At 41.5% G+C, this 26,313-nt stretch overlaps 1 protein-coding gene across 4 annotated transcripts in view; it reads left to right on the top strand.

Annotated features, from left to right (window-relative positions):
- LOC126195326 (COMM domain-containing protein 4) overlaps positions 1–26,313 on the top strand; it is a 537,275-nt gene that overhangs the window by 444,372 nt on the left and 66,590 nt on the right. The gene's annotated exons all lie outside the window — the stretch shown is intronic.

The raw sequence follows: 26,313 nt of genomic DNA, 5'->3' as shown, positions 1-26,313 counted from the left end.
ATGCAATTCCTACAGGAACTTTACTTGTTCTTGTATGTATATAAATTTCATTTTTGTGTTACAGAATATTTTAAACTCTTTAGTTATTCATGGTTTTTACTTGTTTCGGTGGAATTTCGGAGCAATTTGTAGAGAAGTTACTTTATTGGCACAATTTAACTACGATCGTTATCCTTACACAGTTCATCTGTCACATCTTACTGTCAAAAAATTGTACCCTTGTTTCATTAATAAATCTCATCATTCTGTGTAAATGTCTCAGAGGTATATGGCGCTAATTGCCCAACTTGGTCACAATATGCATTGATCACGTGTAAATAATGAATTGTTCGACCTGCAATCTGTCTATGAAATATTATTAACAAGAATTCTACTATTCTGATGTACTCCATGTGGAAAATTTAATATGTAATCTGATTGTAACAGGTGAATAATATTTTCAGCTCAGTTTTCTCTGTTAGAATATCTTAAGAAATTCACATTCTCAGATTCACAAACTGTTAACCATTTCTCCTGGTCAGACAGGTAACCCAACAGTGACTCTCATAAATATCAGGAAGTTTTCCAACGATGAACAGTACACCATTGCAACAAAAAGAGATGCATTCTTCAATAACAAGCCCTTAGAGTTAGGTTAAGATCTATGAAAAACTGCGTATTTCAGAATTCTTTGCTTTTATGTAAGCTACAATGCAACTACATCTTTCTTCAGTATTGTCTGTATGACTTCCGATAAGATAAGAATGATGATGCTTATCAGTTTCATTAGAAGACCTAAAATAAAGGTATGAGAAACTCACAAGAAAGGAAGGATATGTCTGAGTACATTTATAGGATAATGATTGAGATAATACGATTATGTTTGCATGTAAGTTTAGATGTTGTAAAGGATCTGGTGAATAAGGACAGGCTTATGATTCCGTAAGTAGACACACTTAGGCTAGTTCTTGGAATGAGAAGGGAGCCTTGATATTGAGAAGGTAGAGTTCGTTGTATTTGATAGGAAGAGTATATTGAAGATGAATTTTCTGGTCTGGTTCTATCCTAATTTAGATAGTTTGACTTTTTTTAACGTCGAATAGTATTTTTTATACTTGACAAGGGTAAACCAGGATTGTGAGTTGTTCATCCTGTTTTATTATCTATAATTACTGTAGATATATTCTGAGGTAGAGTGTTTCTGTGCAAAGTACTAAGTTTACCTAGGATTTTAGAATTATAGGCTCTAAAACGACGAAAAAGTTTATCAGTTCTCAAATGCCATTGTAGGAAATCTAGTGGTTAGATTTTGGACATGTTTGTCGCTATTTTCAGTGCTTCCTTTTTGCATCGTGTAATTTTCTAATCGAGTATGTAATTGTATTTGACAGTGCTGCGCGAGTTCTAGTCTGATGTCTGCTAGGAATTACATAATACTCGTAGTTAGTCTCATGTAGGAGGAGAAGAAGAGGAGTTAGTAGAAGATTCTAGATTGAATAGGATACGTAGGCCGAGTTGGGATATAAATTTATATGGCGCCTGACTCTGTTGAAACCAGTGGTATGGAGAATGCATCTGGCATGTGGCAAAAGAAGTGAGTGGATTCTAATTTGGGTCTACGAAAATTTCCAGTTGGCATGCATTAACACTTGGTGTGGTTGTGGATTCAGGTGTAAGCAATAGTAAGAAAGACATGTAGATGTTGGTGGTCACTTCCAACTGTTAAAGGTTTTCACATAGATGTACACTAATAGTTAAGGGAAAGTAAGATTTAGTATCACACCTGAAAATACTTTCTGGATAGTTATGCGCTACGTCATCAACCAGAGAGTTCATAAATGCTCACCAATGCTGGAGTCTATTGCGGAATATTGGAATGACATATCACAGTTGATGTTTAGGGAGGAGATTTTTGGGTTGAAAGTGAAAAGTTGACTGCGCATGTTGAAATAATTTGAAGGAAAGGTGACCAGGTGGAGCGAGCAGCTAGTTTGAACTTATGTGAGATACTGAATAGTTTCTGAGGAACACTTCTTGAAGGTTGTAGGGTTGTTGGAATTGATGATTTTGTTTTTTCAGGGTGTAACTTAAGGATCTTAAGATATCTTGGGTAGCAAGATCCATTGGATCGAAGGGTGGTACTAGTAGATTGGAGAGCAACACTTCAATCACGTTCCATGGGTTGTGTTTTACCTTGTAAGTAGATCAATAGGTGGAGTGAACTGACAAGAGTTTCATGTCGTTGGAGGCAATTGGTAGTGGCACTGTAGAAGTAACAGCTTGACAATAGGGACATACCGGAAGATTTTTACACTATGAAAATAACCATAATTTAAATACCTCTGGCATTGTTAGGTCTATAGGTGGGATGTGAGAAGCTGTCCTTTGTCTTTGGTTGTGGGCTGGGGAAATTTGTACGTCGTTGGGGTTTGCGAATGTGAGTACTAGTGTAAAGACTCTGTTGACGACACGGATGAAGTTAAGAGAAGGCGAAGGGGTTGTGTTCGGCTGCTTGTGAAGCGGTGTGGAAGAAGCTGAATTTCATGTTTGGGTTAAAGATGACACAGTGGGTCTTTTTCAAAATAACGGTAAGTGCGATTTGACGAGGACATAGTCTTTTCATGATCTCTAGTGGCTGATTGGAAGGTTAGTGAAAAGCTGTACTTAAATTATAGAGTCTGATTTCTGAAGTGAGTTTCTTGGGATCTGAAGAGGACAGGATGAAAGTAGATATGTTGCCTGAGCGTAATATCGTGCAATAATTCAGGGGCGGTAGTCGGCAATGCAGCTGGAATTTCCGTCGGAATATATGCCATACTAGATTAGTCAAAGTTTTATCGGCTCTAAAAATAAACTTAAGTAATTAATATAGAAATCAATTATAATCCTCGTGCCACGGTAGTGTACCATGCTGCTAGAGGAAACAAAACAAAATGGGACAGCCCATCCCCAATTTATCAGTGGGTTGCGCTGTTTGGGCACGTACCAGAAAATAAACGGAAAATTAAGTATGTAACTTTATTTTCGAGGTCATAATAAAAACCTTGACTGCACCTCTTGGGTATCGATGATGAAAGGACAGTTGCACTGTGGTGTATGAGAGAGGAATATTAGGCAAGTAGGCTAGAACTGTCGGTAAGAAGCTACAGGTGGAAACAGCTTGAGCAGTCGATGGATATGGAAGAGGTGGTAAGAACGGAGTGCGGGGAGAAGGGGGGGGGGGGGGGGAGGGTAGGAATGAAGAGTGGAAATGGAACACTTTCGAAGTGCCATTTTTTCACAAAACGCTTTTCAGTACTATTGCGTTGTCGGAACTCTGTTGAATGTCTCTAGAAAGTCGTTCAAAAATGTGTTAGAAGATGGCGCATGGTGCTTGTGCCAAGCTGTGGCCCTCTGAAGTTCCAAAATTTGAAAGATATATAAAAGTTGTTTTTGTTGCCTGCAGTTCTACAACTGGTAGTTACAAGTCTATGCCGTATTTCTGTACTTGTTTCATCACAACTACAGCGTTGTGTATCAGTATTAATATCACATGGAACAAAAACTTTCTTCCTACTATTTCGACGAAAACTGCCATTCCGGAAACTGTGGCTGTGTCTGAAATACAAGTTGAGTCTTGCAGACAAGAAAACAGCAACCAGCGAGCGCTAATAAGGCTGCTTATGTACGTTGGTTGTCTGAAAAGAAACACCTAACAACTAAGGTAAACAGAAAATATAAAATAAACATGAACAGCCTTCTGAAGAACAACCTGTTGATTCTAAACCGTTCACGGCGCTATTTGCGTAAATAAATAGCTTCACTAACCGCGGCTGGTTGCTGTTTTCTTCTTTACAGGAATCAACTTGTAAAAACTTTCTTATTGGCACTTATAACCAGTCAGTTTCCTGATGTGGCTCTTACAATGTTCTAATCTGTCATTAATTTTTTGGACTTGTGCGGTGGGAAGCATAATTATGTGGTATCAGAATACCTTCTGAAGTTTTTGACACAAATCAGTTATGTAAAATTGTTTTTGGTAGTGACGACTGTTACATCAAAATGAGGACGGCGTTGAGAAAAGACGTCGATGATTAATGTTGACGCGAGGACATGACTGTGACTTCATCCGATGACAAACACCGACGCGAAATCTAATGATTTGAGGATAGTGACAGCAGTCACTGACACGTTGGATAAACGGGAGCGTTCCGCTAATATTTCGAATTCTTTGTAAAATTTCAATTAATACTGATATTTACAAATATGTATAATTTTGTGATTGTGTGTATGTGTGTGTGTGTGTGTGTGTGTGTGTGTGTGTGTGTGGTTCACGTTGAATTCCTTACAGGATTTAATACAGATAGATATCAGTAAGTTAATTTTAGCGCCAAATGGTACCAAGGTTTATAACAAACAATTTTCGGGATTCTTGTACGTCTTAAGCACGTTTTGTATGTTTTTCCACACTAAGTGTTACACAACTACACCATCGAAGAGATGTCTTAACAATATTCAGAGATGTGCTTTCTTTTTATTAAATTTCAGTTTGCTGCCAGTCTCCGAAAATCGTGACCTCATCACTAGACTTGGCCACTGTTTCTATGTTTCGATACAGTGTATCGATACGTGGAACTGTTTGAGTGTTTCGGAACGGCTGTGGTTCACTGTTTCGAAACAGTGGTGTTTCATTCCGCCCCTGTCTCGGATATCCGGACCAGATTCGATCTCGAGCCAGACACAGAAACTGTATCGTTGTTTCAAAATAAAGCTGTTTCAGTCCACCTGTGCTTGGAACGGACTGATTGAATCGAAACAGTGATGTTTCATTCCGCTCTGTGTCGGACGAGATTCGGGCTCGGCACAGGTACTGAAACACAACATACCACTTCGTGAAACACTTTCAAGAGTGTCGAAATCATTTGACAAGCAATAGCATGAAGCTTAAGATATCCGAAAATAAAGCTTCGTTTCTAGATGACTGTCCTATTCCGAAATGGCGTAATATTTGCTTTATAAACATTAACCAAACAATAAAACAACGCATACTATTCACATTCAAAATAATAAATATGTGAAAATCATTCAGTTAAATTACACTTTTTTTATAACATACATTTCTCTGTTAAAGTACAGTAATCATATTAAGAAACGCAAGTAAGCCTAGAACATTTTGAATAAAAAAAAGGCGTAGAGTGACAGTTATTATACATATACATAAATTTAATGTAGGTATAATTGCAAGCAATCTGTTTGACATATCACTGATAGTGTAATAGTGAACGGGAAGGGCTGGGAAGCATGGTGAATTTATAGTTACGGTTTGAAACACCTTGAAAGACAAAAATTTTTCTGTTATATTTTGTTATTTATTCGAATTATTTGGCATTATTTGTGAGTCTATAGTCACTGTGCCTATTATCCACAATGATTCCCTTTGTGTGCATGGGAATTAGCAGGATTTGTATATTCTTATACTAGCGGAATGTGGGAATCCCAGTACCATATCCGTTGTTTCTGCAGTTCGCTCCCACCTCCTCTTCCGTTCGTGATGGTTCTTCTGTCTTCAGCTATGGCTGTCCTCAGCCAATTGAAAAGTATGAAAGTCACACGACACGAAAGCAGCGCATTTGCTGCATGAAATACGAAACTGCCAAGACGCCTAAGTGATAGTTTCATACTTTCTGCGATATGGTTCAAATGGCTCTGAGCACTATGGGACTCAACTGCTGTGGTTATCAGTCCCCTAGAACTTAGAACTACTTAAACCTAACTAACCTAAGGACATCACACACATCCATGCCCGAGGCAGGATTCGAACCTGCGACCGTAGCAGTCCCACGGTTCCGGACTGCGCGCCTAGAACCGCGAGACCACCGCGGCCGGCTCTGCGATATGATTAGCGCTCTCGCACCTCATTTGTGTTTATATGGACATACCTATACAGTAGACATTCAAGATGATAAAATGTCTAGGTTTATTAGATTACAAAACACAAACTGTTTCACTGCTTCGAAACAGCGTATCGAAACATTACATTGTACTGTTTCATTTGTTTCGAAACAGTTACGTGTTTCGGTTTGCCCATCTCTACTCATTACCAAATTGTAGCGCTAATAAACAGCTCCAGTCTGTGGTGACTCCCTGTGCCTCGTTTGCGGCCTACTAGGCAGGACAGGGCAGGCCGTGGGCGCGCCCATTGCGCTCGCCTTTAAGTCACATTTCATTTCACGGCTGCGAGTTTTACCGTGTAGACACATCGCCGCGCGGCCCGTTGTCAGTCACTCAGACCGAAGAAATTACCCTCTTCTCTTTGGGGAAATACAGCCGCGCCGAGAGAACATTATTGCGGGGTATTGTGTGCTCTCTAGAAAGCAATCTCTCGTTGAACCATTAATTGCATTTCTGTTGGCGACCGGTTTCTGGCGAAACTCGGAGTTTCCGGAAGGGCCTTCTCTCTCTATATTACCACGATTACAGTTTCTCGTGTAATGATTGCTGTTTGGCACTGAGATTTTGGCCTGTTTTTGCGTTAGACGAGCATATTATTTACGCCTGCTACATTCGTAGACCCGGATTGATTCGGAGTACATTCGACGTAAGTATCACCTCTCGTACTAGGCATCCACGTCACGAAATAAGTTCTGTATGCTAAAACTCTTGTTTGTAAAATTTTATGAAAATGTAATGCATCTCGCCGTCATTAGCCAAAACATTCAACGTAGAATGTTGTTTTAGCGTATGGTACTCGACTCGTAGTTCGGTGTTAGTTTAACTAAAACTGGTCTCTGCAGGTATGCCATCCTCCTTAAATGTAAGGCTATGCAACACATACCAGTTAATTTTGCAATACAACATAACTGTTGTATTTATGTTTTTTCAAAATAATGTCCTACGCACATTACTTGTATTCAGACTTCAAAACCATACAGTATACGTCTCGTTAGTTCAAGAACCTTAGAGCTGTAGAGCATCCCCATGGCTGCATACTCTCACAAGCTCTTCAACCAACCATAAAAACCACCCTTTTCCCCGAGACTCATTTACGGGAACTAGTCAGTCAAATGGAGCAATTTCAGAACTGTAAAGCCTACTGAAGCTAAATGAGCTCTATACATTATTACCTGATCAACTGGGTCAGTGTCATGATGAAAGGAGCACCTGCAAGATATCGATCTCGGACGGAGCGTCTGTACACAACCGTGCGACTATCACTTCGTGATTACTCCTGAATTTAAGCTCTTATTGTGGGTGCACCGCAGGAATGGTGGAAGTGTCTACTTTTATTTTTTGTGTGAATAATTCATTTTAGTTGGAAAGGCGGCGACATAAGCGGTAATGTTTAAGAGAAAGCGTGCTTTTTCGAGGAATTTTTTACCAGTTGCTATCGGAGGGGTCATAGAAGCCAGACGGTAATTCGGAGAAAAAATTTCCTTTTCACAGCTGAGAATTAGAAACCTTTTTCTATTTGTAGGCGTATTTTCGTTTTTTATGATTTCACCGCAATAAAGTCAAATGCAGTAGGTTGCGACTGAGCTTCCAATACATGCGATAAGCACCTATTCACCAGCCAAGAATGGCAACTTCCTATTCGCATTCCCTTAAAGCACTGCCTCGTTCAGTTGTTGCAAGTAGAGGGCAATAGAATGGGAAATTGCAAGTGATCTCTCGACATACAAGCAGCTCTCAACCAATGATAAATGAAATATATTGTACGGATTAAAAGTAAATGAAAAATCGATTAGCTTGAAATAAATTTTGTTGAAAATAATAGTGAATGAAATGCAGCCAACTGTCGCTTTCGCTGCAAGCTGAGGTTTCGCTGCTGCTCTTGCAGTCGTTTTCTTGGACTGACCAAAACGGTATTTCTGTGTCGGGCCTGGGTTATTTATGTATATCTGTTTTCAAGTTTATGTACATGACTGAATTCCTCCACTTTTCAGTGTGAAGCAACGCTACTATAAAGTATAATTTATCTTAAAAAAAAAAAACTTCTTCTCTGCTACCTTGTTCTTGACAAAGGATCGTATAAGTTTAGTAGCTCTGAATTTGCAGTGCGCCACAGGCAACAGCGGAAGTTGAACTTCTATGTCCATTGAGTGCACTAAGTTTTCCAAAACGTATCATTGAGACCCGAAATGCGGTCTCACGTTTTCCAATAGTCGTGCTTTAGTAAATTCGTCGTACGACGTGGCATTAAATAGCTCTACTTTACTGCTTTACATCCATGCAATGATAGAATGTTTCGCCGGCCGGAGTGGCCGTGCGGTTCTAGGCGCTGCAGTCTGGAGCCGAGCGACCGCTACGGTCGCAGGTTCGAATCCTGCCTCGGGCATGGATGTGTGTGATGTCCTTAGGTTAGTTAGGTTTAATTAGTTCTAAGTTCTAGGTGACTGATAACCTCAGAAGTTAAGTCCCATAGTGCTCAGAACCATTTGAACCATAGAATGTTTCATCAGTTTCGTAGATGGATCTCGTGATAATGGATTGATCATCGTGTTTTGTAGAGCCTGATCTATACCAATAATAGATCTGTTCTGTAATTTTTTGAGAACGCTCCTAAACCACCTTTCATGGTGTCTGGCATTCATCTCAGAATATCTGCACCTCCATTTTGCCTGAACCCATCTCCGTTCCAAAGTGGCATATTATAATACTTTCTCCAGAACCGGACGGTATTTGAATTCCTTCTTTCCGGCCATTCCATTCTTGGACACTACTTCTGTGAGAATTGTATACATTTTCTGATGCCTATGGCATTTTTTGTTCCTGTCATCCAAACTTTCTGGAATGATTTGCACCACACCAACTCTCACCAATGTAATAAATAGTCCATCTAAGTGCAGTACTTCCCGCAAGTTCTCTCTTTCTCCTGGTACTTAATTATTTTCCATCTGCAGCCGAATTTCCGAACAGTGCACCAAAGGGTTTTCTCACTCATATCAGGAAAGTCTTCCACTGGAGTCTTCAACATTTCCATTACAACTGCTGCTGTTAATAAACTGATTTTCCACACAGAAATTGTGGAGTTCACGGTGTAAACTTGTCCAATGCAACGTTCTGCAGCCTGCCAGAACTCTTTTTTGGCGATATAAAACTTGAAGTTTTTCTAGGCCATATCAAAATTCGCTTCATTGTAGCGTCACTATCACCGAGATATTCAAAGTCAACAACAGAGTTTGCATTTTCACTTATCGTCTACGTATCACCATTAGGCGAACTGCGGCAATAGAAATGGTTCAAATGGCTCTTGGCACTATGGGACTTAACATCTGACGTCATTAGTCCCCTAGAACTTAGAACTACTTAAACCTAAGTAACCTAAAGACATCACACATATCCATAGCCGAGGCAGGATTCGAACCTGCGACCGTAGCAGTCGCGCAGTTCCGGACTGAAGCGCCTAGAACCGCTCGGCTACCGCGGCCGGCTGCGGCAATAGACGTCCGTCATTATTACGACAAAAAGATTAATCGGAAAGCAATGAAAATCCGACATTAAGTAGAGGATGGTTGTATCTTTAAATTGTGCAAAGGGAATTGTTAAATTAATTACGGTCTTGCTTCAGTGACTCGAAGAAGTTGACACTCGCAAAAAAAGGCTTGAAAAAGCATTCTTTCTATACACTATTGCCACGTAGTTCGCCATGTTTCAACTACAACCAAATATTTACACGTCAAATAAAAGTAAACTTTTCCATAGTTCCAACAAGGTACAACACATCAGCCTTCTTAATGTGATGTAGCCCGGTCAGAAGCTCGAAACGAATGTGTCAGTCATAATGAAATGGCTTGTATAGACAGGTATCGTTAAACACAAAGCATCCCAGCATATACGTTTAGAGAGGCGACAACCACGTTTTCCAAGAGCCCTTCTACGATGAAGAATTGAGGCACCATTCTGTCCGTAATAGACCCGGTTTTCAGACTGGGGCAGGTGCACACTTCCGCCAAGCATGATTTAAATCATGTGATTTAGATGAAACTATGCAAACAGAAAGAAACAAAAAAAAGAAACGATGATCATAGATTAGTCCAAACGTACAGCTAAAAACCAAAGAAATGTTAAAAATTATAGCACAGGTGAAACATAATCCTATTAAAAGAGGTAATACAGATTCAGCACTAAAAAGAACTCAAGGAAAAAATGGCTAGTAAAAGCGTCATTGCAAAAGCAGATAGAGGGACCACTGTAATACTCTTATTCTTTTCCTAGAATGAAGTGCATTAAAAAATCAACGGCAGAAACAAAGGAATGCACAACACAAAATTGAGTGACTGACAGAAAATTCATAAGTTATGAGTAATAACAAGTTTTTACATAAAGCAATGGGTGCAACCAAGTCACAAGCAAGTGACTGGAAAATGAGATGCTTACGGCGCTGGGGACTGGACCAGGGAGTGTGTTCAGTGAAAGTTAAACTGCACCCTCTGCTAACGGCGACGGAAAAAGCAGTTGACTACTACAACAAGTAAAAGACGACAAAACAACACTGCAAGTGCAAAACGACTTTGCACAGAAAACTGTTAAAATTAGTAAGATATATTCCTAAGATCGCGGTCTCGAATAGCCTTGAAAATGTTCTTGATATCTTTATCCGTTTAAGAGATGCAGAGGTTCAACCTACCTTACAGGTACACATATAATGGGCACATAAAACCCGCTGCCAAGCGAAATTTAAATAAAAAATAACCACATAAAAATTTTAACGGTATATTCTGTAGGCATTTGTCTAGAAATACCATCTTCCCGCACTCAAAAATCTTTATCGAAATTGAGAAACGTCCCAATAAAGCGGTTTGTGGTTACCAAAACCGAGCCGCAGGTTCCAAGACGGCTATGCATAGCAAATACGTGTAATTTTGTCGCTGTATACCTAAGATCCCGATCTCGAACAACCTTGGAAATGTTACTGTTATTTTCATCCGTTTCCGAGATACAGAGTTTCAAATCTACCATACTTATAGATGTGAAATACGCACGTAAAATCCGGTGAGAGGCGAAAACGTAGTTTACAAAGTGACGTAACACAGAGAAAAATGCTGGAAAGTGTCTCCGTAATCGTCAGAAAGGTTCTGGGAACCCCGTTTTATAGTACTGAAACACAAGCAAAAATTTTTATGAATGTTAAATCCGGTGTGAAGTGTAAAATTAGTTTAGAGTTATTTCAATTTCACATAAACTATCAAAATTTTACTGACCCATATAGTTCTTTTCTCGAATTAAATCGGGTGATGCTGAGGGAATTAGATTAGGAAATGAGACACTTAAAGTAGTAAAGGAGTTTTGCTATTTGAGGAGCAAAATAACTGGTGATGGTCGAAGTAGAGAGGATATAAAATGTAGACTGGCAATGGGAAGGAAAGCGTTTCTGAAGAAGAGAAATTTGTTAACATCGAGTATAGATTTAAGTGTTAGGAAGTCGTTTCTGAAGGTATTTGTATGGAGTGTAGCCATGTATGGAAGTGAAACATGGACAATAAACAGTTTGGACAAGAAGAGAATAGAAGCTTTCGAAATGTGCTACAGAGGAATGCTGAAGATTAGATCGGTAGATCACATAACTAATGAGGAGGTATTGAAAAGGATTGGGGAGAAGAGGAATTTGTGGCACAACTTGACCTGAAGAAGGGATCGGTTGGTAGGACATGTTCTGAGGCATCAAGTGATCACCAATGTGGTACTGGAGGGCAGCGTGGGGGGTAAAAATCGTAGAGGGAGACCAAGAGATGAATACACTAAGCATATTCAGAAGGATGTAGGCTGCAGTAGGTACTGGGAGATGAAGAAGCTTGCACAGGACACAGTAGCATGGAGAGCTGCATCAAACCAGTCTCAGGACTGAAGACCACAACAACAACAACAACAACAACAACAACATAGTTCTTTTCATATGACTGACATTCCCCGCTGTTTCAGGGAAAAGAAGGAAATCAGTGGAAAAAATGTCCCTTTTGCAGCAAAAAAAGACAAATACTCTCCTATATACAAAGCTCTGAGTGAGAAGTGGGGTCCCAGTTGCCTCATTCTACCTTGATTAGCACCTTTAAAAATTATCCCACAAATTTTGGCGTGCGAACATATTTGCACTTTTAATTCTGAGAGAGAAGGAGATAGTGGCTATGGGAAAGAGAAGGAGAAAAGTATTTAATACCGGAAAACATAGACAGTGGTTGTTCTATAGAAAGAGCGACGAGATAATGGTAGTGTAAGAAAAAGAGTGGCAATGAAAAATAGTTGACGGTGACAAATAGAGCTAGGAAAAGAGTAAAGGAGACAGTGTCAGTGGGAGATGAATAAGGATAATGAGAAAATAGAAACGGGTGAGAGTCAGTGATAATGAGACAATCTGGGCAATAACAACCGGGAAGAGGGAAGTACTGACAGCGAAAAGAGACAGTATCAGTTTAAAAGAATGAATGAGTTAGTAGCATTAAGAGAGAGCAAGAAGGAGACAGTGGTAGTGAGAGGAGATAGTTGTAATAGGACAGAACGAGAGAGAATGTGGCTGTGAAACAGGAGACAGTGACAGAGAAAGAGAGATAAAGAGATAATGACAATGAGTAGGGCCGAATGAATGAGTGAGAATGGGCAAGTGGGAGTCGATGGGCTAATATTATTTTCGCATTTTTTGTGCTCAGATAGTGTTTTTTCGCTGGTTGGTTACGGAATAAACATTGCCGATCACTTCACACACTGCTCCCATCTAACGCATCTCTGATGCGATTGTCGGTCACTTTGTCGTAACGATCTTCCAAAAATCACTCTTGATGTTTTGTGGATTCTCACAAAAACCCCCCACAGAAAATTTCTCGAGAAACACGTGGCAAAGCATTTAGAAACATTGATTGTAGCATGTAGGGACTTAACACCATATTCTGTTCTCTGAGTGAGAGACCATCCCCAATTTTGTATTATTAACCTTTCGTGTATCGTCATGTACTTAAGTTGTGATAGAAATATCAGAAGGGAAAGATGATAATCTTTTCGAAATTTCTGGAAGCAAGCAAATAATTACTATAGTTAGTGCGTAGGTCTATGGAAATGGAGATGTATCATCAGACTTTCGGAAGATTTGTATATGCAGAGAGAAGCGACGAATGGAAATTTGTACCAAGGCTGGGATTCGAACCCAGTACACATTTTCATTCATCGCATCAGTCTGCATATATACGACACATTTAGTTGGTGAATGACGCAACCAGTCGAAATATTTTTTAAATATTTTGTTTTAGTGCCATAAACGATTTTGAACCACCATGTTTTAACCCACAACATGTCGTCTGTTCCCACTCTGTAAAAAAATATTTGAGTATTTAATGCCACTTTAAAATTGTTTCATTAATAAAAATTGCTTGCATTTATTTACAAATAATGCAAAATAGTTGTGTTCAGTTACGGAAGTTCTAGTACATGACGATTTGTTTTGTTGTGGTCCATATGGTTTTCTAGGTCGATGTATGTGTTGCTGACTTCCACATAACTTACACATTGTAATTAAATTACTGTGGCGCACTTCATAATATTATTAATGTTAGTGTTCAGCATCACATATGTGCTATACACATAATGTTTTTGTTTACAATGCAAAGATTATCATTAATTTCATCAAATATTGAGCAAGGCTGTAAACAGAGCAAAGATGATGTGTGGGCTGTACGAAACGTAATGTTTTAATAGTAGAAAAAGTTAGCACTCTAAGAGTAAACTTATTGTTGTAAGACTGTAGGACAAATTTTTTTTAGTAGTATTTTTACTGTCAGTTGAAATTACACACACACACACACACACGACAGTTTATAAGTTCGAATCAGGAAACACAAAATTAAAAAGTTGGGTGGTGGGATAAGAGCAGCATATTTGTTCATCATGGCAGTTTATAAAATTACGTACTGGTCGAACTGCAGTGGTTTGACTGTTAGGGGTGCAGTTGAGGTTTGATTTCTGTGAACAAACCAAGCAGATTATGTAGAAAATGTTTATTCTCTAGCTCATTTAAAATGTGTTTGGGTGGGGTGAGGGTGTGAATATATATTTCTAGTTCCTCTGAAAGGTCCATTTTCTTGCCTTCGTGAGTGGTATGTAATATGTGTTAGAAACAGTGTGTCCATACTGATTCACGTGAGTAGCTACTACAAATTTATTTGAATTTTTTAGTTCAAAGTCATGCTTGTGTTCACGATATTTTATATTGAAGCTTTTACTGGTCTGTCTAAGATAAAATCTGGGGCAGTTTTCACAAGTAATCTTATAAATTCCTGATTTTTCTAGGCCTATGCTGATGGTTTTGATGCTTTGGATAAGGTTATGTTGCATAAATGTAAATGTCGTGTAGACCGTTCGCCGGGTGCAAGTCTTTAGATTTGACGCCACTTCGGCGACTTGCGCGTCGATGGGGATGAAATGATGATGATTAGGACAACACAACATCCAGTCTCTGAGCGGAGAAAATCTCCGACCCAGCCGGGAATCGAAGCCGGGGATTTTTTTTTTAACGTATATATACTTTTATTTACAGGTTTTAACAATTACAGATTTTTATGTGAAACTGATCTGCTATATTATTAAGCGTTCATGGACATTTTCTTGTTTCTATTTTGTTAGTGTTCTTGAATTGTCTTTTGGTAAGGAATAACACTTATAGTCGTGAATGTCCTTCATATAATTTTTTGCATATTGCGTTCACGCGGTTGTGGTCAACTTGCCTTACTTTGGTCTGTTGTATTGAGTTTAAATATTTTTTTTATTTTAGATTTATGCTGTATGGTGATAAAAATTGCGTATATGGTATCATGTTCGCGATATTTATGACAAAGGGGAAACAAATAGAAACAAAAAAACATATATATATATATATGAATAAATTGAGCGAGAGAGCACACTAATGTATGAAGGACACTATTTAGATTTCGTTGTTACCTTGATTCACTTGTTTGGTATCCTTTGCACTTGATTTCTGGCTGATCATTCTGTTTGCTTGCTTTGTTTTCCTATGAGGAAAGGACACTGTATCGATAGAATTTGTGCAAGTGACACACACTTGCGCACTTTCACTTTGTACTTTGCATACACATTTTAACACACGCTTTTATCACTACACGGCTTTTGATGTTGGTGTTTTGGTGAGATGGATGGGCGATGTCCTCAGCTACTGGGGCGGGGGGGCGGGGGGGGGGGGCGTCGTTTACGGCGTCTCCTAAGGCGGCGGCGTCCAGCGGGACCTGCAGGAAGTTATGGAAGGTCTCGCGGTAGTTCTTGCGTTGTTTGGCCCTCTAGTGTTCCTCCCACAGGTCCGTGCGGAACTGCTCCTTGTCGGTCTGACGTTTGCTGACGATGGTGTGTGCTGTTGTGGCGAGAATCCACACGGTGGCCGGCGTTTTGGGTTGGGGAAAGGCTTCGCTTCCGGGACAGTGGCAGCTGTGACGTGTATCACCCCATCGTCAGTTCTGTTGCTGTGGGCGATCATTCTCCTCGCTGTCGCCCATGGGCTTTCTTGAGTTCGACTTTGATGTTCGTAGCCAGGCACTTTGCTACTATTTTGTAGTCAGGATTTAGTAACGTTATGGGCCGAAAGTCTTAGATTATGTTGGCTGCCTGCTTTTTGGGGAGCAGAATCACCGTCCCTTGCAGAAATTTTGATGGCAATTCTGCCACGTTTAAGACTTCATTGCCGGCCGGGGTGACCGACCGGTTCTAGGCGTACAGTCTGGAGCCGCGCGACCGCTACGGTCGCAGGTTCGAATCCTGCCTCGGGCATGGATGTGTGTGATGTCCTTAGGTTAGTTAGGTTTAAGTAGTTCTAAGTTCTAGGGGACTGATGACCTCAGAAGTTAAGTCCCATAGTGCTCAGAGCCATTTGAACCCTTTCTTAAGACTTCATTTACTATTTCAGTAAGAATACCACCGACTGTGCCCCAGAGCGCAGTGTAGAATTCCGTTGGGATACCGTCTGCGCCTGGAGCTCTTGGGGGTCTGATGTCTTTAATGGTGGCTCTCACCTCGTCGTCTGTCGCATTTTCATTTAACAGCGCCCGGTCTGCCTTGGTAAGGATCCGGCTGGTTTCTTGCAGGATCCTCGCTATTTCTGCGTCGTCGTTGTCTTTTCCTTGGGACAGGTTGTTGAAATGGTCTTCGACGTGGCTCATGATTTCTTTATTCGTCGATAGTTTGTTACCGTCCTTGTCAACGAGTTCCCTTATTTGTTTAGTGCTAGCCCTCTGTCTCTCCCAGCGTGGCAGGTTCATCTTCGATTCCGCTGTTTGTCTGGCTGCGGGCGATGACACCTCTCATTTTGTCCCTTTTCATGCTCAGTATACGTGCCTTGAGTCTTCTGATCCGCGGCAGAAACAGTTCGTCGTCCGCAGGGGCGTCCATCGCGTCCCGTAGCCATCTTGTGTAGAAGTCTGCCGTGTTTCGTTTCCAGAAATCCTTCTCAGCGCTGTACCTTATCAGTGTCCTTCTTATTTCCGGTTTGGCGTGTTCTACCCACCACTGAGTAGTAGAATTATACTCGCCTCGCCTCTGTCTGCATGCATGAATCGTGTCAGCAATTCCCTGCCTTAACTTTTAGTCCGTGAGGTGGCTTGTATTCAGCTTCCACGTCCCTCTTCCTGCTTGCAGCTTTCTTACTAGTAGACGGAGTTTGCACGGATAGGCACAGTGGTCTGAGGAGATCACAGGGCAGACTTCTACTTCTGTCACAGAGGCGACCGTCTCTCTGTTTATATATACTCTGTCGATTATGCTTTTGCCGCGGTTATACAGGTACGTGGACTCGGTGTGGTCTTGGTGTAGTAGACGCCAGGTGTCTGCTAATTTTAGACGCCTATCTAATTCGATTGACATTCTGTCGCACTAACCACTCAGCTACCAGGGGCGGACTACGTTGCATTGTGTCGTTGGTATGGAAACTAATTTGAACTACTGCCCTGTGGTAAAGATTGCCAATTTGGTATTAGATTGTGTCTAGGAAGGGAATGTGTGCAAATAGTTCCTTTTCTGTTCCTGATTGTGAATTTACTGCAAGTGATTTACTATCTTTAATTTTACTGTGCAAGAGGTCAATTATTTGTGGCTTACAGCCATTATTTTCAGCTACAACTTTGATAATATTGATTTCTTTCTTCTTGGCAGATCAACTGAGCGGAATTTTATTTATACATTGTAACATGGATCAGAAATAAACCATTTTGTGCTGTGTAGGGTGGCATAAATAATTATTTATAATTACTTCTGTGGTGGTTGATTTTCTATGAATTTCAGAAGCATGCTTTTGATTGAACTGAAACTCTCTTTTGTCTGATGCTCAAGAGTGAATTTGATATTGGGGTACATGTTACTCATGGCATTTGTAAATGATTCTATTTCATCTACTGTACCACTGAACAAGATGACTATGTCATCAACATACCTTTTGTGATACAGCAGTTTATCTTTTAAATGGGTATTGACCCTGAAAAATTTATTTTCCAGATGATAAATGTAATTATCGGATAAAAGCCCGGCAAGACTGCTTCCCATTGCTAGGTCATCTGCCTGCATATAGATTTTCTTGTTGAATCAGAAGTAGTTATGTGCTAGAATTAACTCTAACATCTCTGAGTTCGTGTATCTGTGGGTTGCAAAGCTACTTGTTTTTTTAATTGCATTATTTCAATAGTTTCAGGATAGTATTATTTGTGTACAGGTTTCCAATATCCAGGAAAGCAAATCTGGCATTTGTTGGTATGTGCACTTCGTTTGCATCATTAATAAATCTTTGAGGATTTCTCTCAGTAGTTGTCTTCAAATGTGTAAAAACTGCTACAGAAATATTTAAGCTTCTTAAAGATGTAGTATTCAGGACTGTTCCTTGAGTTAACAGTCGGACATATTGGGCACTGATTTTTATGAGTCTTTGGCGAAAATCTTAGTTTATGAGGTACGGAGTTCATGACTGAGCTATGTTGAACATCAGCATCTGATGGAAGGTAGTTGGAATATTTAATTTCCTGGGCTAAACTTGATATTTAGCTATGGGTTCAGCCTTCAGAAAGAATTGTAAGGTTTTGTCGATTTAATCTTCTTCATACATAACTGCAGTGTTTCTAGAATGAAATTTTCGCTCTACAGCGGAGTGTGCGCTAATATGAAACTTCCTGGCAGATTGAAACTGTGTGCAGGACCGAGACTCGAACCCGGAACCTTTGCCTTTCGCGGGCAAGCGCTCTACCAACTGAGCTACCCAAGCACGACTCCCGCCCCGTCCTCACAGCCTTAATTTCGCCAGTACCTCGTCTCCTACCTTCCAAACTTCACAGAAGCCCTCCTGCGAACTTTACAGAACTAGCACTCCTGGAAGAAAGGATATTGCGGAGACATGGCTTAGCCACAGCCTGCCAGTTTTAATCAGTCAGGAAGTTTCGTATGAGCGCACACTCCGCTGTAGAGTGAAAATTTCATTCTAGAAACATCCCCCAGGCTGTGGCTAAGCCATGTCTCCGCAATATCCTTTCTTCCAGGAGTGCTAGTTCTGCAAAGTTCGCAGGAGAGCTTCTGTGAAGTTTGGAAGGTAGGAGACGAGGTACTGGCGGAATTAAAGCTGTGAGGACGGGGTGTGAGTCGTGCTTGGGTATCTCAGTTGATAGAGCACTTGCCCGCGAAAGGTAAAGGTCCCGGGTTCGAGACTCGGTCCGGCACACAGTTTTAATCCGCCAAGAAAGTTTCAACTTGAGTGTTTCTTTTATCTGCCTTAACAACAGCAGCTTTGTTGCCTTTAAGTTTTTCATTAATGCTGGTGAGTATTCCTGAATCAGTTGTCTCAGAGTGTAGTTTTATTGCAGTAATTTGTTTGGCTTTTGAACTTAGAGTAATTTGTTCACTTGAGCTTAATTTGGCTATGTACATGCAAATTTCGTGCTGACAACTCATTCTTTGATGTTTTCGTCAATAAGTTTTGGTATAATGTTATGTTTGAGACCTTTATTTAGTAAACTACTTTTAGCTTCACCAAGTCATAGATGTTTGAGGGTTGGAAAGATCTCTGGAACCGTATAGCGTCTTTCGGAAGATTTTCATACACACTCGCCCAAAGATGGCAAGGACATATAAATACGAGAAATATTGCAAAGACACGTGTACTAGTTGCTAACCAAAATAACATACAGAACATTGAGAAAGAGGATCTGTTACATGGCAGTCAGTTAAGCTTTAGGAAAGGCAAAGGCACCTGAGAGGCATTCTGACCTTAAAAGTTGATAAAGGACAAAAGGCAGAAGAAAAATCAAGATCTGGTCCTAGTAAAAGCGTTTGGCAACCTAAAGTGGTGCAATATGTTTGAATTCATTATAAAAATAAGTAGCATATACTCAAGAGATACAGACGGGTGATACACTATACAAGAACCAAGAGGGAACAATAATAATTGGAGCCCAAGGAATATGTGTGCAGAGTAAAAAGCGTGTGAGGCAAGGTTGCAGTCTTCAATCTGTGCATCGAAGATGCAATGTAAGAAAGAAAAGAAATGATCAGAAAAGAGAAAAAATCAGGCTGAAAGTATATCAATGATAATGTTTGCTGATGACCTTACAAGTGAAGAAGAATTAGAGGACCTTTCCAATGTCTGCTGAGCAAAGGGCACGAATACTAAGTGAAAAACGGAAGTGCAGGAGGAGATTAGCGTTTAATATGTCGACGACTATGTTATTAGAGACAGAGCGCAAGCTAGGATTATGGAAGGATGGAGAAGAAAATTGACTGTGGCCTTTCTAAGGAACCATCCCAGAATTTGAGTGAAGCGATTTAGGGAAGTCATGGAAAAACTAAATCAGAAAGGTCGGACACGGGTTTGAACCGTCGTCGTCCGAAATGCAAGTCAGTTGTACTACCACTGCGCCAACCCGCTCGGTAAAACGGGAGTATTGAGGACCAGGTGAAGTGGGACTAGTGACAAACTTAGCATTAAAAAGAAGACCACGTATAGGTGAAATGAGCGATTGTTGCTACCTTGGAAGTAAAATATCACAAGCTACTGATGTAGTGGCCCAGCTCATTAGTCTCATTACTCACAGAATCTCACCGATTCCCGAAAGAGTTCAAGCTTCGTATGCATCTGTACTGGAGAGATCATTGGCCGTCATCGCCTTAATCATTCATGTGATGTTTGTTCTTTTGTGCTGGTACAGACAAAGCATTTATCGCTAAAAGTTAACAGGATCAGATATATGCCTTAGAGAGTATTTTTGAGTAATTACCTTCCACATATATCTTTTGAGAATGAACAGCATTATAAGGAAGTGAAACGAGAACAGTGGAAAACAGGCAAGAGGAGAAACGAAGCATTTGAAATGTGGTGTTACAGAGGGATGCTGAAAACGAATTGAAGAGGGTCTCCACAGAATCGGTAAGGAAAGGAATATGTGTAATTCTCTTAGTAGAAGAATGGACAGGGTCATAGGACGTACGTTCAGTCATTGGGGAGTAACTTCTGTAGTAGCCTCGTAAAGGAAGTTGCACAGTATGGTGGTGGTGGTGGTGGTGGTGGTGGTGTTTGGTTTGTATGGTGCTCAACTGCGCGGTCATCAGCGCGCGTACAAAGTCTCACTTTTTTCACAGTCCAATTTTTTTTACACAGTCCAATCTATCCACTGTCACAAGTGATGAGGATGATAACACAAACACCCAGTACCCGGGCAGAGAAAATCCCCAACCCGGCCAGGAATCGAACCCGGGACCCCGGGACCCAAAGGCAGCAACGCTAGCCCCTAGAACGCGAATTGCGGCCGAGTTGAAGCGGACAAAAATTTTCGGGGAAGACAGAAACACAACTTCGGACTTCAGTAGGATAGAAAATCATGGAGGGTCACATCAGTTCAGTGAAAGACAATAAAATCATATCACTTACTTGTATTCTTACTAGTGTTACAAATTTATCATTTTTTTCATGTATGTATTTAAAATGAACGAAATCCTGGGTGGCACCAGGCAAGAAGGTACCGTCAGATACAAATCGTATATATGTGGAGTCTGTTCTTTCGAAATGTCCGAAAGAACAGACAGTTTGATCCTGCAGCTATTATGAATGAAGAGACAAAGGAATTAATGACACTAACTGCTAGTGGGCACTGATTTAAATCAACGGTGAAAGTTGAAGCTTTATGCCGGACCAGGTTTCGAACCGATGTCTCCTGCTTTCTAGGCAGATGCACTGGTCACTGCGCCACCCGGACACAGTGGACATCGCAACTGCACGGACTACCCTACCACGTATGCCATAAGACCTGAATTCTCAGCCTAACTACGCGCTACTGATGCAGTGCCCCTAGCCCGTTATTCTCATTAGTCACGCCATTTCGCCGGTACCTGTAAGATTTCGAGCTTGGTGTGCATCTGCACTGCACTAAAGTTATCAATTGGTGGTCCTCAATTATATATAAGTGGTGTCTGTTCTTTCGGACATTTTCGTTGGTGAGTTTCGAAACGTGTTGTGCCACAGAAACTAAATTTTATGGGTGACGCAAAAGATTTACTGTATTTGTTCGTGGTGATTTTTTTTTTCTTTATTGAATTTCAATTCCCCCCGAAGGGGGCGGGCTGGCAGCAGCTTAGTATGCCGCTCTGCAGCCTGCAGACTTTGTGAGAAAGATGAAGAGAATAAATAATAAAAACAGGCGATAAAATCGGAGACTTAGAGTAACATGGCGAAAAGAAATTGTGGAACTTAAAACAAAGAACAGAGGGATGATGATGCTAATAAAATACATACGAAGCAGACAGGTAAAACAATAGAAAGACAATTAAGAAACACGGCGACAGTCTGGATTCTGTTCGCAAAAGACATAAAATTCACACCCAGCGACAGCACGGTTTCTGTTCGCAACACGAGAAAGACGAACAACACTGAATAGTCACTGGAACACTGCACTAAAAAGTTGGCAAATGTGACATACCACAGCCAAGAGCAGGTGGGGGGAAACTGGACAGATGATGGGAAAACAAAAAATGGGGGAAAGGAGAGTAAAAGCGAAGGGGGGAACCGGGAAAGGAGCTGATGGAGAATGAGGACCCATAAGAGGGGTGGGGGGCAGACGCGACAGTGAGTGGGGTAGGCAGAGGAGGGGAATACAAAAGGACTTGGGGGGGGGAGAAGGAAGGTAGGGAGAGGTTTAGTGGGGAGAAAACAGGACGGAAGGGGGGGAAGAGGGAGCCCAGGGAAAGGACAGAGGAAAGGAGGGGGAGTGAGGATCAGAGTTGATAGGAGGGATAAATGGAGGGAGAGAGGGCATCGTCCGGGAGGGGGAGTTGATGGAAGCCACCTTGGGAAAGGAGATGTAGGGTGTAGAGATGGAGGGTAGGGGGTACACAACGGTGAAGATGTGGCAGGGGGCGGGGATGGGAGAGGAGAGGAGCAACCAGGGGGTGAGGGGGTTCAAGACGGCGGGAGGTGTAGAGGATGTGGATATGTTCGAGGAATAGGAGCAGATGGGGGAAAGGAATGAGATCATAGAGGATCTGCGTGGGGGACGGGAGGCGTATACGGAAGGCGAGGCGGAGTGCATGACGCTCAAGGATCTGGAGGGACTTATAGAATTTGGGGAGGGTTCGTGGTGAATGAGCATCCTGTAATGAACAAAAATTCTGTACTCCAGAATCCAGGGGGGATGGGGTGGGGCGTCTCATGGCGAGCATCTGTGGCTCTGTATGTAACCAACTCCACTGAAAAACAATTTAAAAAATACTTTTTTTAAATGTACTTTCCAACAATATACACGGTGTCCCAAAAAGAATGACCCAATTTTAACTTGTAATAATATGGAGACAAATGTCAGTAGGTAATTGAAACAGCGCTAGATGTAATCGGCACGTCTAGAGTTTCAGAAAAAAAAAATCCGCTCGATGTCGCTACGAGCGCTGACCTGGAGCGTGCAGCCAGACTCGCGCAATATGGTGTCCACGCAGCAGAAGGCGTATTGTGTTATTGAATTTAGTGGTACTCAGTCAGTGGTCGCAGTTCAGCGGGCGTTCCATATTCGATTTCGTGCTAAGCGCTCCTCCCTTACCTCGTGACACTGATGAACTAAAAACCAGAATATCAGCTGCTGCAGCTTCAGTGACAGAAGACCTCTTACGCTCAGTTTGGTATGAATTCGGCTATCGGCTGGATGTCGTCCGTGCAGCCAATGGAGGACATATTTAACATTTATGTTGGATTTCTATAAACTTCTGTCTGTTCTGAGTAATTTAGTATGCAATTTGTTGGTGTTACGCCCTTCTTCCTAATAAATAATGCTATTTAAAACCGTGTCATTCTTTTTGGGACACCCTGTATTTCTACACTGCTGAGACAGAATATTGTGATCGTCTGCCTGATAGTGTGTTGCTCCATCTATGAAAGCACAAAAGCAATGATTCTGCGTGGCATGGATTCAACATATCCTTGGTAGTCGTCGGTTTCAGAGTCTACTATAGCTCCATAGTGGCTTCGTTCTGTGGCCAATTATCCTACTGGAAGATGCTGTCGGTGTCAGGGAACACATCAAGCACGAAGGGTGGAGGTATTCACGTAGCCCACAGCTACCATTGTAGCTTAGATTATGGCGACAGGTCCCATGGAAGTACAAATAAATGCTCCCCATAGCATAATACTGTTCCCACCGGCCTGTGTCGGTGGCATGTTTCATGTTTCGAGCAGCCGATCGTCTGAATGACTACATAGCTGGTGCAAGAAGAAACGCGATTCATCCGACCAGGCGACATGTTTATATTTGATCCACAGTCCAGTGCCAATGATCCAGTGCCCACTGAAATCGCAACTGATAATTTCTTTGGATCATCATAGTATCTCGAAGGGCTCGTGTGCTGCAGAGCCTCGTGTTTAACAATGTTCGCTGAACTGCGCGTTCCGCAGCACTTGTGCTTGTACCATCACAGTACTCTGTCGTCATATTTGCCACCGTTAGCCGTCTGTCTTGCTTTACAGAGTAGGGAATCCTCCAACGTCTCGTTCTGTGGTAAAGCCGTCTGCACACGGACCGTGGATCCTAACGTTGAGCGTTGAGCGGGCCGAGTTTCTGACGTCATGGCGTGGAATAGCACGTTTGGGAGTCTTTCCGAACGTGCAGAGCAATATCTGGCATGTCAGATATTCTGAACGTGCGTCTGAGCGTTGACCAATGAGATGGCACAACGCCACCTACGTCACACGCAAGCCGTCTCCCTTCAGTACAGAGTTCTGAGGCGCCATATTGGCATTCATTTCAAGCCGATATGTATATATACCGTTCCGAGCACCAGAAAATTGAGAATCACTGCCAAACCCGTTGTTAACTGTGTGATTCGTTCCAATAAAATAATGAGAAACATCATATTCGTGGCAAAAGAATTATTGTAACTCGCGCATAGTGAGAGTAGGCTATTTGAAGGCAGCATCACACTGAAGATCCACCCAAAACGCATTGTTCTTGGTACAATTTGTTATAATTAAATTTCTGTTAGTAACATATCTACGATTAAGGTTTTTAGCAAGTAGTAACATACTGTGACTTGCATTGAAAGCTGTCGTGTTGGATTAGCGTAATGAATAGTGTAACTGTCTCACATGAGATATTTTTGTTGGGGCGGTGGTTCGCGTCCTGACACAACCGATTTTTTTTTTACTGACATTCGCGTTTTTATTAGTTTCTGATACTTTATTATTAGTTTAATATAAGTATACAGTATAATTTTTGATGTTATGTAAATACAAGTTCACCTTTTTTTGAGGGGTGACTGTTCGATTGGCTTGATCTACAGGACACCTTGCGCTACTTGTGTAAAACTATTTTGCTCCTTTCTCTTTTACGCTTCGTAATTGCAAAGATTCTGCTACTGGGTACGAACAGTGATCAAGTAAGACTGACCTTGGGGTTTTACTAAAATGTGGGAATGATGAAATAATGTTTATCTTATGCGGAGAAGTATTCCAAATTTGTACCGCACTGTTTGTAATGGAACTATTATATGTCTCTGTCCTTACTGGTTGGGCGTGGTGCTTTCCTTTTCGTGGACGATGGAGGAAATGTGTGTTTTAATACAGCTAACGTGGGAATTTTACATGCCCCCGTTCAGTAAACAGTGTGGTTTACGAACTAGAAACATCCCTCAACTGCCGCTGGAGTGCGCTGCGATCGCGTATACCACGGCGGGGCCCACGTACCGTGTGCACAAGTCGCATCATTCCTGAGCGTTCAGCAGCACGTTGAACTTGGCACGCTCAACATTAACGTTCGACAGCACGTTCCGTGTGCCGACGGCTTAAGGCTTGGAAGCCCAACACATTGTTCACTACACGTCATTTCGCTGACCTTCAACCGCTTTCCATAGATGCTCATGACAGCAGCGCCAGGACAGAAAAGCAGCTTCGCAGTTTCTGAGATGCTCGTTCACAGGCACCGGTCTACAACATTATCCCCTTCTTCAGTGTCACTTATGTCAGTGGATTTTCTCATTTGCGCCCTATATCGTCCCTAGAACGATTCGACGACGCTCGTCCCTGTTCCGTTTGTATACGTATCGTGGCGCAAACCCGCAGCCCCACCAGGCGGCATTTAGTATCGTTTTGGTTTATTAGTATATGTCCCATTAAAACACTTTCTTTCTTCCTTTCCCCAATTCAGAGCCCCGAAGACTTCCACAACGAAGCCGGCCGCGGTGGCCGAGAGGCTCTAGGCGCCTCAGTCCGGAACCGCGCGACTGCTACGGTCGCAGGTTCGAATCCTGCCTCGGGCATGGATGTGTGTGATGTCCTTAGGTTAGTTAGGTTTAAGTAGTTCTAAGTTCTAGGGCACTGATGACCTCAGATGTTAAATCCCATAGTGCTCAGAGCCATTTGAACCATCCACCACGAATGCTGAGAATAATTTCAGTGATATGGATCTCCTTTTCTGACACTTCATAAGATTCTGACTGTCCTTCATTGACAGTTACGAAGTAGAAAAAGTTTTTAAGTGAGCGAAGCAACCCTTGGGTAAAAATCACATGCACAAGAGACAATCGCAATGAAGATATCGTGAGTTTCATTAACGTCTCTTTGTACTTTATTTCCTTCGTAATTGTTCGCTGCTACGCCAAGCAATCTAAATTACGAGAAAGTTTTGCTCCATCATAAATGAACATAGACTAAATCACTGAGGTGCACACAGAATCAGCCTACTCTTTCAGGTTACTTGCGTTCATACAAAATAAGCAACCTTCAAATATTTTCACTAATAACACCTCGGTTTCGCATGCATGGCAGTATCTCTACCACCTTTCATCATATCACGTTACAGTTGAGTAACGTCGGTTAGATGTGTCTACCATTTTCCTTTCTGAGAACGATAATTGTAACTTTGCCATTGT

This window comes from Schistocerca nitens, chromosome 1 (assembly GCF_023898315.1).
Source record: "Schistocerca nitens isolate TAMUIC-IGC-003100 chromosome 1, iqSchNite1.1, whole genome shotgun sequence".
In the NCBI taxonomy this organism is placed as follows: domain Eukaryota; kingdom Metazoa; phylum Arthropoda; class Insecta; order Orthoptera; family Acrididae; genus Schistocerca; species Schistocerca nitens.
This window is presented reverse-complemented; position numbering and strand designations above follow the sequence as displayed.